This window comes from Gossypium arboreum, chromosome 7 (assembly GCF_025698485.1).
Source record: "Gossypium arboreum isolate Shixiya-1 chromosome 7, ASM2569848v2, whole genome shotgun sequence".
NCBI lineage: Eukaryota > Viridiplantae > Streptophyta > Magnoliopsida > Malvales > Malvaceae > Gossypium > Gossypium arboreum.
The window spans coordinates 40,393,451-40,408,465 of record NC_069076.1 but is presented as its reverse complement, the minus strand read 5'-3'; positions in this window follow the sequence as shown (position 1 = coordinate 40,408,465).

Here is a 15,015-nt window from a genome sequence, read left to right as displayed (position 1 = left end):
GATTTGCATGTCAAATTTCCCCCAACATGAAGTGGCCGGCCATGGCAAGAGAGGATGGGCAAAACATGTCATGAAACATGTTTTGTTGGTGCATTAGGGAGAAATAATAAACAAAGGTGTATGGGTAAGAAAAGAATGAAAAAAAATGTGTGTGAGTGAGGTATTCCCCCATTGCCGTGAGTTGTAGAGAAGGAAAGAAAAAATTTTGTTCATCCTTTCTTTGAGCCAAAACTAAGGAAGAAGGAGGATTTTGCTTCATGCTTGGTTTGGAAGAGATCTAGAAGGAGATTTGGCTAAGTTTGCATCAAGATTAAGGTATGTATGAGGTTGTGTTAGGAGTTTCATGCATGTTTTGGTTGCTAACTTGATGTGCATGTTAGCCATGGCTCAAATCTTTGTTAAGCCATGGAAATGGTATTTGGCCAAAGTTGTTATGGTGATAAAGCCATTGCATGCTAAGTGTGAAGCTTGATGATGATGCATGCAATGATGGATTGTCTACTCTTGAGTAAGATTTTGAGCTTTCTTTTTGTTTTATCATGATTGAAGTTGAAAAGGAGCATGATTGTCATATTAACCATGATGCATTCATGAGCATGGTTCATGCTTCTTGCATGTTAGTTAAAATTTGTGTTTTGGATGGCTATGGACACCTTGAAATTGACCATGCTCATATATGTATATATATGTTTGCACATGATGTTTTGGTTATGAAGGAAGTGATGAATAAGTTTGTTTAAAGAAGAAGATGTTGAAGAATAATTGTGAAATTTGCAAGCACAATTCGCCTAGCACACATATAAGTGCTTGATGCTATATTATAAGTTTTGAGCCACAATATGCAAAGCATTAACTAGTAAAATGCATGCTGTTTTTGTGAGGTATTAAGTGCATAATTGGCCTCAACATGTACATGAATATTCGCCTTGGGTATCCTATTGAAGGCCTTAGCATTTCCTTGATGCTCGAATAAATTGTATTGAATTGCTTGATGTAGTATAAAATGTGCATGACCATTGTGTATTCAAGCTAAAGGGTGGCCATATGACCATTTAAACTCCTTGTCATATTCGCCATAAGCTAGCACAATGAGGTTTTAATAAATTGAATTTGTTTGAATTAGCTCAAGAGCTTAGAGGGCCACAATTGGACAAGGGAAGGAGAAAGTGATCGAATAGCCGAAAAGCCGTTCGACAACATCCGAGGTAAGTCCTCAAGAAGTGACCCTACTTGAATTATGTGAAATAAAGTATGGATGTGTATTGATTATTGATTATGTGTGCATGAGTATTTGAATTCTACCCGGCTAAGTCCCAAGGCGAATATGCTTGTGACTATAATTGCGTTTGAGCCTTAGTAACGAAAATGAAATATGTATGTCCAATGATAATTGATGTATGTGTTCATGGGAAATTGAATGATATCCGGCTAAATCAAGACAATTATGCTGGAAATTATATCCGGGTTAAGACCGAAGGCAATTGTGCTAGTGGCTACATCCGGCTAAGACCAAGGCATTCGTGCGAGACATTCTATCCGGGCTAAGACCAAGGCATTTGTGCACATGGTTATATCCGGTTATATTCAAGAATCTTGGGCTGGAGGTGAGTGTTGGTTGCTGTAATAAATTCAATGAGTACACTCAAAAGCCCAAAGAATGAGGTACGTTTATATGTGCATTGGAAAGTCGACATGTTTGAGCAGCATTCGCTCAATCGACTAATGAATTTCAGTTATTGAATTGATTGATACTTTGTGAAATTATATAATGATGAAGTGTGAAGTAAGAATGTGTATTAATGAAATGATGCATTTGGCTATGTGAATGTATTGCTGTAATTAGAGTTGATTATATTCCTTGAGACTTACTAAGCATAAAAATGCTTACCCGTTGCTTTGGCTCTCGGTTTTCTAGATTTCGCTCAAGCAATCGGATTTGGGATCGTTGAAGTCGAAGTCATCCACACTATCAAGCCTCCATTTTGGTATAAATTTTGGTTGAACTTGAGATGGCATGTATAGGACTACCCTTGTTTGTTAAATATGTTGTGATGTATATATGTACGGCCATGCGAAAATGGCTCAAAAAGGAAGCATGAACTTAGACTATTTGTGGTTTGTATGTATATATTTGGTGTCATGATGTGGCTATGGATTGGAAATGGGGATGTTGGTCACATGATCAGCCATTGGCATGGTTAAAATGATCATATATGAACCTATGTATGGCAAGACTAGTTGGTTCATGGAGACTACCAAATAGGTAAGACCTACCTTAAAACAGATGCTGCCAGCTGCAGTGACGTGAATGTGAAAAATCACCAAAATTTGTAGGAATGGTATTAAATAGTGAATAAGCTATGTAAATGAACCTTGATGAGTCTATTTTCATATGGAAGAAACGAAATGGTCATAGGAGTTACATGTTAAGAGATATTAAGGCTATTGTGAGACAGGGCCAGAACGGTTTCTGGGTCCCCTGTCGCAAATTTAAAAATTTACTATAAATTATCCAGAAAGAATTAGGAGTCATGCCTTATATGTACAGATTCCATTTTGAGTCTAGTTTCATTAGAAACAAACGGCACCAGTGTTAAAGCCCTGTACAGAGAGATATTCAAGTTATAACACGCGAAGGTCAGAGCAGTCGGTCCCTGTAACATGGGTGACTTTAACTAATAAACTGTACCAATTGGCCCAACCAAAAATTCTAGAAATAAATCCATGGATGGATATATGAGTCTAAATTCAGGGAAAATTTACGAAACCAGTTTCTGAGTTTTGAAACTCGAGATATGATTTTTAAGGCGACAGTGACGCAGTTTTCCAGTCTGACTGGAAATGTCAAATTGGTGAGCAAAACATGTGAACTTGGCTTGTTAACCCCTCGTGTCCGACACCGGCGATGGTCTCAGGTTCGGGGTGTTACAATTCGGGAATGGTTGGACAGCTGGATTAGTTTGGGCATATTGCGCGACCCACTCATTCATCATGGTGAAGAAGGCTTGTTTCGCCCCTTCATCTTGATTATTCGCGGATGACTGAGGCTCAACAGGCGGTGTCCCTTGCGCAGGAGCAGCCGCTACACTTTCAACGTCATCTGCTAAGGGTCTCTCTACCCCGGGTTCCATTTGCTAATCAAAACAAAAATTTCAACCGTCAGAAGTTATCACATTATTAAGCACTAACAATTTGGCATGTATAGCTAGACTCACACGCTATGGTAGTCCTAGAACCGACTAAACCATAGCTCGATACCATTAAAATTGTAACACCCGTTCCCGATACCGTCACGGAGTCGGACACGAGGGTTCTCGACCAACTCTCATGTGTCACATGACTATTTTTAACATTTCCGGACAAGCCGCAAAAGCTGCGTCCTTTGTCACCTTAAAAATCATATCTCGAGTTCCAGAACAAGAAAACCAGTTCCGTAAATTTTCCCCAAATTTAGACTCATACATCCATCCTTTGCGCATTACGACCTGGATATCTTCTCGTACAGAGCTTCAATGCTCATGTCGTTTGTTTCTAATGAAACTAGACTCAAAGGGGAATCTATAAATATAAGACATGACTTCTAATTGTTTCTGGATAATTTATGGTAAATTTTCAAAGTTGAAACAGAGGATCCAGAAACCGTTCTGGCCCTGTCTCACGAAATCTTGAATATCTCTTAAAATACAGCTCATATGGTCATTTCGTTTCGTCCATATGAAAATAGACCCGTCAAGATTTGATTACGTAATTTTTTAGCATTTAATTCCACTTCTACTATTTTTAGTGATTTTTGATCTCACATCACTGCTGCTGTCTGCAGCGATTCATGCGATGAGACTATGCCAATTTCATGAATCTTTCCTTGGCCTTACTAATCATCCATCATACATGACACAAATTATGGCCACCTTATCAAAATTAAGGTTTCTAAGACTCGTGGCTATAGGTTTTAGCATCCCACTCAACCGACCACATAGGCCATTTTCACATGGCTTAAAGTTTACAACCCAAAATTCAACAAAACAAAATAGCCTATACATGCCAAATGTTCTCCTAGATCGACTAAGAAGACAATACCAAAGATTGCTCACCGGTGTGATGACTTCGTTGACGTTCCGAGCACACAAAAGGAGACGAGTCCAAGAGACCTAAAATGGGTGACAAGAAAACACCGAGTGAGTTTATAACTCGATGAAGTCATAAGCACTTCATAATTATCCATAAGTAAAATTCATCACAAAGTGAATCAATGAAACGAGGCTATGTGTTTCATCCATACCGAACTATACCATAGTTCCTTAGACCTTTCGGTTCAATCTCATACATTCACATTTCATATACTAATCAATAGGATATTTAAGGCATTTTTATACTTCAACTCATTTTCACCACAATCATACAATTTTCATCATCACATAGTTTTAAAGCTTACCAAGCCCAACCCCGAGCATGAACATAGTGCCTATTCGCCATGAGGTCAAGGTACTTACCCGATCCGCTGTCCGTGATCAACTCGATAATGCCGCACACTCAGTGCCAATAGTGATGCAAAAGCATATAGTGAGTCCGCACACTTAGTGCTATATAATCTGCTCGCACACTTAGTGCTATATAATCAAATTCGCACACTTAGTGCTGTACAAATTTTAAACCCGCACACTTAGTGCCAATCTTGTCACCGTGTCCATTTATACCCGCACACTTAGTGCCGAGACCAAACACTTTACGCATTTTACTACCTTTATACATTCAACAATGTCATCATTCCATACACATACATTTCCATTTACACATCAACTCATTAAACACAATTGCATATATATTATGATCATTTAAATCAATACCAAATATATGCTTAATGACTTACCTTGTGTTGGGTAAAATAGTTCCAAGTCGGCTACTCGATGACCTTCGTCTTTCCCTTGCTTGGTTCTCCTCCTTTAACTCCTTGAGCTTGATCAATAAATCAACGAGTTTAATCATCTTGCTAAACATTTACAATTCAATTACACATGCATATGTATGTTTATATATATTCGGCAACCACTCTTACTAATTACCCATTTAGTTGATTATACACATAACCGAATGTGCACCAAAATTTGATTCAACATCACCTACATACTCACTTTAATGGCGAATATATATATATATATATATATATATATATATATATATATACATGTACAATGTCATCTATAACATCATCTAAACGCCTAAATTCTTTTCATGCACACTTGATCGACTTTTTCCCAATCTAGCATAGCTTCACCTCCATTTGTAATATCACATAAATCCACATGTGACTACATTTCTTAAGTTCAACATCTTAATGCCCATTATAGCCACTCCCACAATCTAAATCTAAAAATCGGCATCATCCCCTTTCAACTATGTTAGCCGAATACTCATTCTCTTCTTAGTCTTAAATTCGGCACCTCCAACAAAATGACTTAACAACTTCAACTTTCATGCTAACATAACAAGCAATTTAACACATACATATAACTAACATGTTAATAGCGTCAAGGTATCAACTAAGATTTTTTTTTAAGCTTCTTAGTTATGCCTAACTCTCCGACAACCCCAAATCCAACCATGGGATAGATAGAATTTAGACTCATCACCCAAAGGTTGTGTAAACTTCCAAAAATATCATTGACATACCTTGATCTAAAGGACCACCTTGGCCGAATCTTGCTTCCCCTTCTTCCTCTAGTTAGGACAATTGCAAAAGAAAGAAAACATGAACACTCCTTCTTCTTCTCAAGTCATGGCAATTGTAACAAAAATGAGAAAGGATGAACAACAAAATTTTTTTCTTTCTTCTTCCTCAACTCACGGCAATGGGGGGGGACATTCACCATTCTCTTTTTTTTTTTTTCATTTCTTTACTACTAGCTTTCTACTTTATTGTTTCCTACATACATCACTAGCCTAACATGTAGGAAACATGTTTCCTTTGCCCATCACTCTTGTCATGGCCGGCCACTATGCTTGTATTTAGGGAAATTTGACATGCAAATCCCTTATTTTCACAACATGCATTATTAGGCCACTTTGCATTTGCCTAGCACATTTCTAAATTTTCTCATATAAGTCCTACTAATTGAATTCACATGAAATCGACTAAATCGACGTTTGAAACTTTCACACATCCATATTTACACATTTTAGACAATAAATACCATGTTCAAACAATTTGGTGACTCGGTTTAGCGGTCCCGAAACCGCTTTCCGACTAGGGTCGTTTTAAGGCTGTCACACTCTAATATCTATCTTTGTACATTGAGGGCATTGTACACCTTAAGTGTGGGCGGGTATTTATTTCATTATCAGAAAAATCCCTGAATGATTGTCTTGTTCTCTTGAAAAGATTTCATATCATATTTAGGATAAATTTTAATTGATTTATGATTTTGATTGATATATATTGAATTAAAACATAGGCATTTATGCATTGATTGTTTAAACTTTAAGACATTAGAGAATCAAGCATGATAAGTTAATTTTTAAGAATTTAAAATCTTAGGTTGTTTCCCCAAAGTTTAGGTATTACTTTGAGTTGGAATTCACAAGTTTTAATCATCAAAAAGCCATAATTTTTGTGAGATTTTTGAGCCTTATGAGCATCTATTAATTCTTTTAGGCTCACTTTTATTATTGCTTTGAGTGCGTTAGTATTGAACTGTTATTCTAGAACTTGCTTGATTATGCATGTCTGGACCACATCATTTGATTTGATATGTCAAAATGATTAAGGCACTTAAGATTAGCCCACTTATGCCATGAAAAGCCTACCTTCACGATTGACCTCTAGTCAACCCCCTTGAGCCTAACAAGTCATTTCTTGTATTACCCTTAATATTAACCTTTAACCTATTATTGTTGAAATCCCCTAAATTAATCCCTATTTTTGTCGAGATTTGGGTTGAATGGATTGCTTAGTTGTGTTTTGTTCTTAATAGTTAGTCTATATTATTTAACTTGTTCTTAAAAAAAAAACTATGTATACATATTTGTAATTTCATATTCTAAGAGGAGCTCTATTGTACGCAAATGAAGACTAACTCTTTTTCTAGTTAGGAAAATTTTCAATTCAATCTCGATTCTAACCCTTTCTTTCAGCTTGTGACCACACCCCCTAACCAAGCCTCACTACAACCCTCTAAAGACCTTTTGATTGATGTATCATCTTAAATTATAGTGGTGGAGATTTGATTTTCATGCAAGCCTATAGTAATGACTTTTCATTATTGACTATTGAGTGCTTCATTTATTGTCCTTAAACATCGCGAGTGATTTGAGTGAATCTTTAGTAAGGATGTGAAACTCTGTGATATTCTGAATCAAAGGTAATTACTTAGATGCGGAGAGACACTTATGTTTGCATGATTAAATACTCAACTTGGAATGTTTGAAACTTTTATGCTTTTTTAGTTGAATTCTAAATGTATGATTACCTATGGATTATTTTGAGATATTATCGATAAGAATTATAAGTTGAGGAGAATTTATTTTGATTATGAGTTGAGGATTTTGCTTGAGGACAAGCAAATGCTTAAGTGTGGGGGTATTTGATAAACCATAATTTATACATATTTTTACCCCATGTTTAACGCATTTTATGGATGATTTTCCATTAGAATTGGTGAATTCGATGCTTCTAATGCTTTAATTTCATGTTTTATACTTAGGAGAGCATAGGGGAACGAAAGGAATGAGAAACGAACCAAAAACAGAGAAAATGGGCCAAAGTACGAACTTAACACGGCCTGGACTTCCTCACACGGCTAGACCACACAGCCGTGTCAATCTGGCAGAATTGAAGCACGACTCACATGGGTATAGCACACGCCCATGACATTCTAACATGATTAAACATGGCCTGAAGTAATCGCACACGGGCGTGTCTCTGCCGAGCCCAAGTTAAGTCCAATTCGGAAAAGGCCACTTTTGAGGGCTCATAGGCATTCCAAAGCCTATAAATACACCCTAGAAGAGGAGAAATAGGGATACAGAATAGGGAGTAAGGAATTACTCCAAGGAAGCCGATTGATTCATCTCGGAAGCCGGATTCATCATCAAGACTAAAGATTTCTCCTCAATTCCTCTTCAGGAGTTTTGGGTTTTCTTTATGTTTTGTATTCTTTATTTTTCTGAGATGTCTTCTTATTTAGTTATGAACTAAATCCCCTAAATACCTAAGGGGAATGAAATCTAAGACGAATCTTGTTATTATTTTCTGAATTGTATGATCAATATTTAACTTGTTCTTAATTATGTGTTCTTAATTCTTGTTTTGATATCCCAGGACACTGATTCAAGATAAGCTCTTATTCAGAGGAGGAATAGACCCTGGCTAAGAGTACATTTATCATAATTAAGCGGAGTTGATTGCGCGCCTAGACATAGGGTGACAAGATTTTGCCGGATTAGGGTGAAACCTAATAAGGGGATCCATAGATCAAGTTAATGCAACCCTAGAGTGTTAATTAGAGAAAAGTCTCGGTTATTCAATCTAGGGATTAGACGTTATTAGTCTTGAATAGGGATAATAACATAACTTAGAGATCTCTACGGAACAAGTTGAATGAATAAATCGTCCGATTCGGAGCCAGAATAACAAGTAAAGTCTAGGTGGATTTTTCCTTAGGTATTGTCTTAAGTCAATAGATTTTTCTCAAAAGCAATCCCCCAATTCTTTTCTCTGTGAGTTCTTAGTTTAGATAAGTAGTTAATTAATACAAAACCCCATTATTCTTAGGGTAGATAATAAAAAGACAGTCATTACTAGTACTTTTAGTTCCTTTGGGTTCGACAATCCAGTCTTGCTAAAACTATACTACTGTTCGATAGGTACACTTGCCTAAATCGCGATAATAGTTAGTTTCAAGAATGATTAATTATAAATATTTAAAACCTATCACGAAATAACGCGATCAATAACCAAGCAATTATACACATACTTCCTCACACATGGCATTAACATTTAACTAAATAATCATATTCACGACTATACCAAGTTTCATTATTTCTCAAATCGAAACACATATTAAAACATCACATGTATACCATGAAACATAATTCCCGCATTAGGTCTAAGCATAAACGAATGCACATAAGTAATACCACATATAGTCAACCAAAACAATTATACAACATATTCCTTACTTCTCATTTAGCAACCAAACATATAAAGCCATTATTGAATCAAATCCATATCCATCATTTTATCTCAATACTAAGCCAAAATTTACCATCATTCATTACCCAAATTATACCACATTTCATTCTTCCAAAATGAACTAACTATTAAACTGATTATAGATTATACTTACCACTTCTCATTGCTGAATCAATTAACTAAACATCACAAACATATAGACCAAGGAACATACTTACCAAAATATACTTATCCCATGTCAAATTACTAAATCATCAATTAACCTAATAATCAAGCCGAACCATATAACCTAATAGCACACATATATACGCCATGAAATACACTTCCACATTGAATTTAAGTCATAGCCATAAACACACAAACTTTAACATTATAATCAAGCCATTTCTGCATGGCTTATATATATATACAAACCAAATTCCAACATTTCCTAGTAATATCTAGCCTATACATGCCATAGGTTCCAAATTTGGCTTATAAAGTTCCGAAAACAGTCGATAGTGTGATAGACTTTGTCGACGGTCCCTAAGCTCGTAACTTGATTTCAAAATCTATAAAATAGAGACAAATATACACACAATGTAAGGTATCATAGCTTAGTAAGTCATAAGCAAATAATAACTCAATTTAACCAAACCAATTTATAATAACATAATCACATTTTATATTAATAAGGCCGAACATAATCATTACATATATTTGCACATAAATCACAAATAAGATATCACTATAAATAACCCTTGGCTGAATGTACTTTTCATATACACATATATTTTAATTTACATTATATATGATTTGCAACACATATCAAGTAACCTACTTACCTTATTTCAAATAAGTAATAAGCTATCACATACTTGATCACTTTAGCTCGTTTTACACATTCAATCACAACTTATCATTGACCGTTGAACCATTCAGAATTGAATAGTATACTCGGATAATCACACATGTTGTACAATGTCAACGTCCCAGACATGGTCTCACATGTAATCACATATTGATGCACTATCCTAGACAGGGTCTTACACGAATCAAATACGATGCTGATGTCTTAGATATGGTCTTACACATAACCACATATATCGATGCCAATGTCTCAAATGTGGTCTTACACGAGAACACATATCGAAAATCCTACGTCATGACATATGTATCTTAGCTATTCCTAAGGTTCGTATGAGGCTTTCAGACGTCGTAACTCGGTCGAATCGAACTCGTGCACATAGCTTTCAAGCATATTCACATTCGGCTTTCATATATACATTTTCACATAATTCATTTTAGCATATAAAACTCATATTTATTTAAAATTAACAACAGATATTTGCTTATAAACTTACCTCGGACAACGATAATCGAAACCAAACGACTAATCGACACCTTTGGTTTTCCCCTATCCAAATCTAATTTCTTGGGTTCTTATCTAAACATATTCAAATTAAACTCATTCAAAAATATTGTCACTCAATTTAGTCCAAAAACACATAAAAGGGAAAATTACCATTTTGCCCCTAACATTTCACACTTTTTCAATTTAGTCCAAATTGTACAAAACACAAAACATGCAAAATTTGCACACACCATGCTTAGGCCGAATCTTCCTTATGCTCATCCAAGTCCATACATTTCATTTATTTCACATTTTAGTCCCTCAAATTATTATTTTTGCAATTTAGCCCTAATTACTCAAAATCATCAAAAATTCCAATACAAAACATATTAATCCAAAACATATCTTTCATATTTCATCAACTAACATCACAAAAATCAATTATTCATCAATGGAATAACTCAAAATATTCATCAAAATCAGAAATTCAAGCATGGGCTTTGTACGTTACACTGCAACGATCTCAAAAACATAAAATTTATTAAAAACCAAACTAGTTATATACCTTGAATAAGCTTAATAATGGCCGAATATGGCTTTCTTTTCTTTTTCTTTTCCTTTAGCTAATTTCGGCTATCAAATAGAATCATGCATGGCTTTTAATTATTTTATGTTTTATATTATATAACTTAATAATCATTTTATATATATAACCTTTATATTAAAATTTTAAACCATTATAATTCATGGTTATAACTGTCCAACTCATTTAGTTATGGCCTAATTGCATTATAAGTGTTTCATATTAATAAGACAAGTTCAATTAAGCACTTTCATATTTAAACTATTAACTTTTCACTTTATGCGATTAAGCCCTTTTTGTTAAGTTGGCACTCAAACGATAAAATTGAAACACAAAAAATTCACGGATATAAATCACACATAATAAACACAGAAAAGAATTTTAAAATATTTTTCTGACTCGAATTCATGGTCTCAAAATCACTGTTTTGAATAGGGTCTAAATCGGGTTGTTACAACAACACAAAATAATATCAAAAATAATTTCTTTGACCTCGGATTTGTGGTTCCAAAACCACTATTCAAACTAGGCCCAAAATCGGGATGTTACAATTCTCCCACTTAAGGATTTTCGTCCTCAAAAATCTTATCGGAAAAGAGATTAGGGTATCATTCTCATAGTTTCCCCTATCTTGACAAAGAGTCCTTTTCAAGGGAATACTTCCATGATCACTCTGTCATCGACCTGGATTCAAACATTTTAAATTTTCAAACCCATATACCACATGTCAGTCTGAAGTTGCTTTCAACTTCCACGAATCACTTTCAACCTTCCTTTTTCTTCAGAATTACAAATCAATCCCATCTTGAAGTATTAATAATAATAGAAATCCGAATCTGAAGTCATCTTACATTGTACTTGTTTAGTTGCCACTCACCATCGCATTTTGATAGTTCTTTGTCTTGCAAAGAAGACATCACTCCACCTTTACATTTTAGCTAAATTCAGACTCCCATCAAACAAGAATGATCATGTAGCCAATAGTCACAAAATGAAAAAAGGCTTTCCACTCAATTGTCTGTAACATTGCATCCTCAACATTTTTGGAATCAAGGAGCATATGACTTTATTCGTCGAACAAACAAAGTAATCGATTTCTCAATACCGACACACTAGCAGTCGACTCTAAATCACTTATTTAGCAACTCTTTTAATGAGATTTTAACCATTCAAAAGCATAAACTGTCACTTTACATCCTTGTTTTAGAATATATTCCAATCCGTTCGATAGTGTACTATTTAAAATCACGAATTCTCTAATCAATTTAAACAGAACTCAAAACTAGCGCTTTGATTAATAACACTTTCAACTGTTATTTTTCGATTTTACTAATATGCAACAGACCAGCTCATTCAAATGAAAACAATTGAGTCGATTTCAAATACCAAATAATAACATATCAAACTACTCTTATCATCATGCTATTAACTAACTCAAACATACAATCTTTTACAACTCCTTTAGCATTTTAATCAAAACCTTCACAACTGCATTTGCTCAAAGAAAACAAAATATCCTAATTGAACTTATTGACTTTAATCAGACTTTCCTGAGAAAAAGAAAATTTTCATAGAGTTTGAGCCTGAGCTTTCACTATTTTTACCTTTGCTGAGGTCAATTATTTTCATGAAAATAGAGGAATTCTGATAGCAGAAGCATTACATTCTCCTGATCGAATTAGGATTACAACTATAATAAACATAACTATCACAAGCCAACGGATACACATACTAGAAGTCCAAGAACCTAACTCATAAGAAAAACAATAAGGATCTTGATGATTCCTTAGAGAAAATCAGAAGAAATCAACGCTCACATGTTCTAAAATCAATTGTAATAGGGGTAATATTTATATTCCAAATATACGAGTACAAAGCAAAACAACTTTCGGTAGAAACAGAAGAGTAGTCTCATATAAATTTTCATCATCCACTCGTATTCCAACATAATAGGATAGAATCCCGAAGAGATGAGGCAATGCCATTCATAATTCAAACATACCATCAATACTTTCATCTAACATTAAAGTTAGCTAACATTCTCACTCGATAAAAATTTCATCAGGAAATAAACATTCACGTGAATCCCTAAGGATGAATGAATATATACTTAGAATATTCAAAAAAGATCTTTGTAATCTATTCAACCATAATTGTTACACATAGACATCTTTACAAATCAAACATCATTTCTCTTACTAATCCTGTTATCATAGACCCCTGTATTATTCCACTTACTAACGAAAATCAATTCGGAAGAACTTTTAGTGAATACATCTTTAGACTCTATACCTAATTGAGTCAATTAATAGAGACTAACTTCTTCTTTAACTGTGACATTGCATAATCCGTATAATCTTTAAAACAATCTGATATTTCTTTTAAAACTCGGTTCGTTTATCACACTATACTCAACTCTATTTGTATTACTAATTATTTCACCACAGAACTCTTTAGTTCACACTTATGAACTTATTCAACATGATTCTCGTAAAATTTCATCATAAAGCAATAATGGTAAGGGGGTGAGGTCGTAAAGCCTCTAACTTGACTCTCATAAATACGCACACATGTTTTAGCATTCATCACTAATGTAATGCCATCATAATCACATAGTTCATTCCAAACAAATTAACACACATATTTATTATACAAATGTTTTCTGTCATCCACAATTTCAAACATTAAATTTACCTACTCGAGCTTAATATTGATATCTAATTAAATTCCAACACTTAGCTTCCATTTTACTTATCGACATTTGCCAAATTAGAGAACGCCTTACGGGTTTGAGTATGTCGTTTACCTGATGCCATAGTCCAACTATGGTCTTACACAAAATCACAATGCCATAGCCTATCTATGGTCTTACATGTCATTTCGATACCATAGCCTAGCTATGGTCTTACATTCCATAATTTTCCATGGTCCAACCATGGTTTTATCTGTCCATTCCTCATTGAACGATCGTACTTATTTCTTGCGTTCTACTCAATTTGATCTTCCAATTTAATTTTCATACTATTATAGTATTCATGGTTCAATAACAAAGACATAAAACAAAACATGATATTATCTCTAAATTAAAAATTAAACATAAGATTCTACCATATGAACATTCTGATTACACTTATTCAAGTAAGTGTGCATAAACACACATTTCGTCTATTTGAGTAAATTTGCTTACCATATTCACTTAATCAAATATGTTGAGCACATAACATCATATGCATGCCAAGCAAACATGGATGGGCTTATCACCATATAAACTTTCATTTTATTCTACGTTTCCACATTTCTCAACTCATGGTTATCTCACTTTGTACATTAACACATACACATCATGAACTTCTATTCATACCTTCAAAGTTTCATCTCATCATAAACACATTTCAATCACCTTAAAATCATTTTTCAGCATTATTGAAAATAGCTCAGTTGGAAGTCATCTCTGTCTTAACAAAACAATTTTTTTAGAGCCGGAAGATATCACACTATCACGAGTAGTAATATGGCATGTATAGCTAGACTCAAACGCATGCATACAAACATTTCAAGATCATAAAATTTTGTTCAAATTTAAAACATTTTAATTTCTATCTTAAAGTCTCTTATATAGGCCTACGAGGCCCAAAACATACATTGGAGGTGGTTAGGGACTAAACCGAGAACTTTTGAAACTTTTAAGACACTAAGAAAATTTTCATATTTTGGAGAGTCATACGCCCGTGTGGGTAGGCCGTGTGGTCACACGCCCATTTGGCTTATGACACTCCCGTGTTCTCTACCCGTGTAACTCTCTGTTTATGAAGTCATCGCCCATTTAGGGTGACACGGCCATGTCACACACCCGTGTGCTAGGCCGTGTGGCCATCTATGTGGATGATAGTTAGGCTATTTACTAAGATTTTT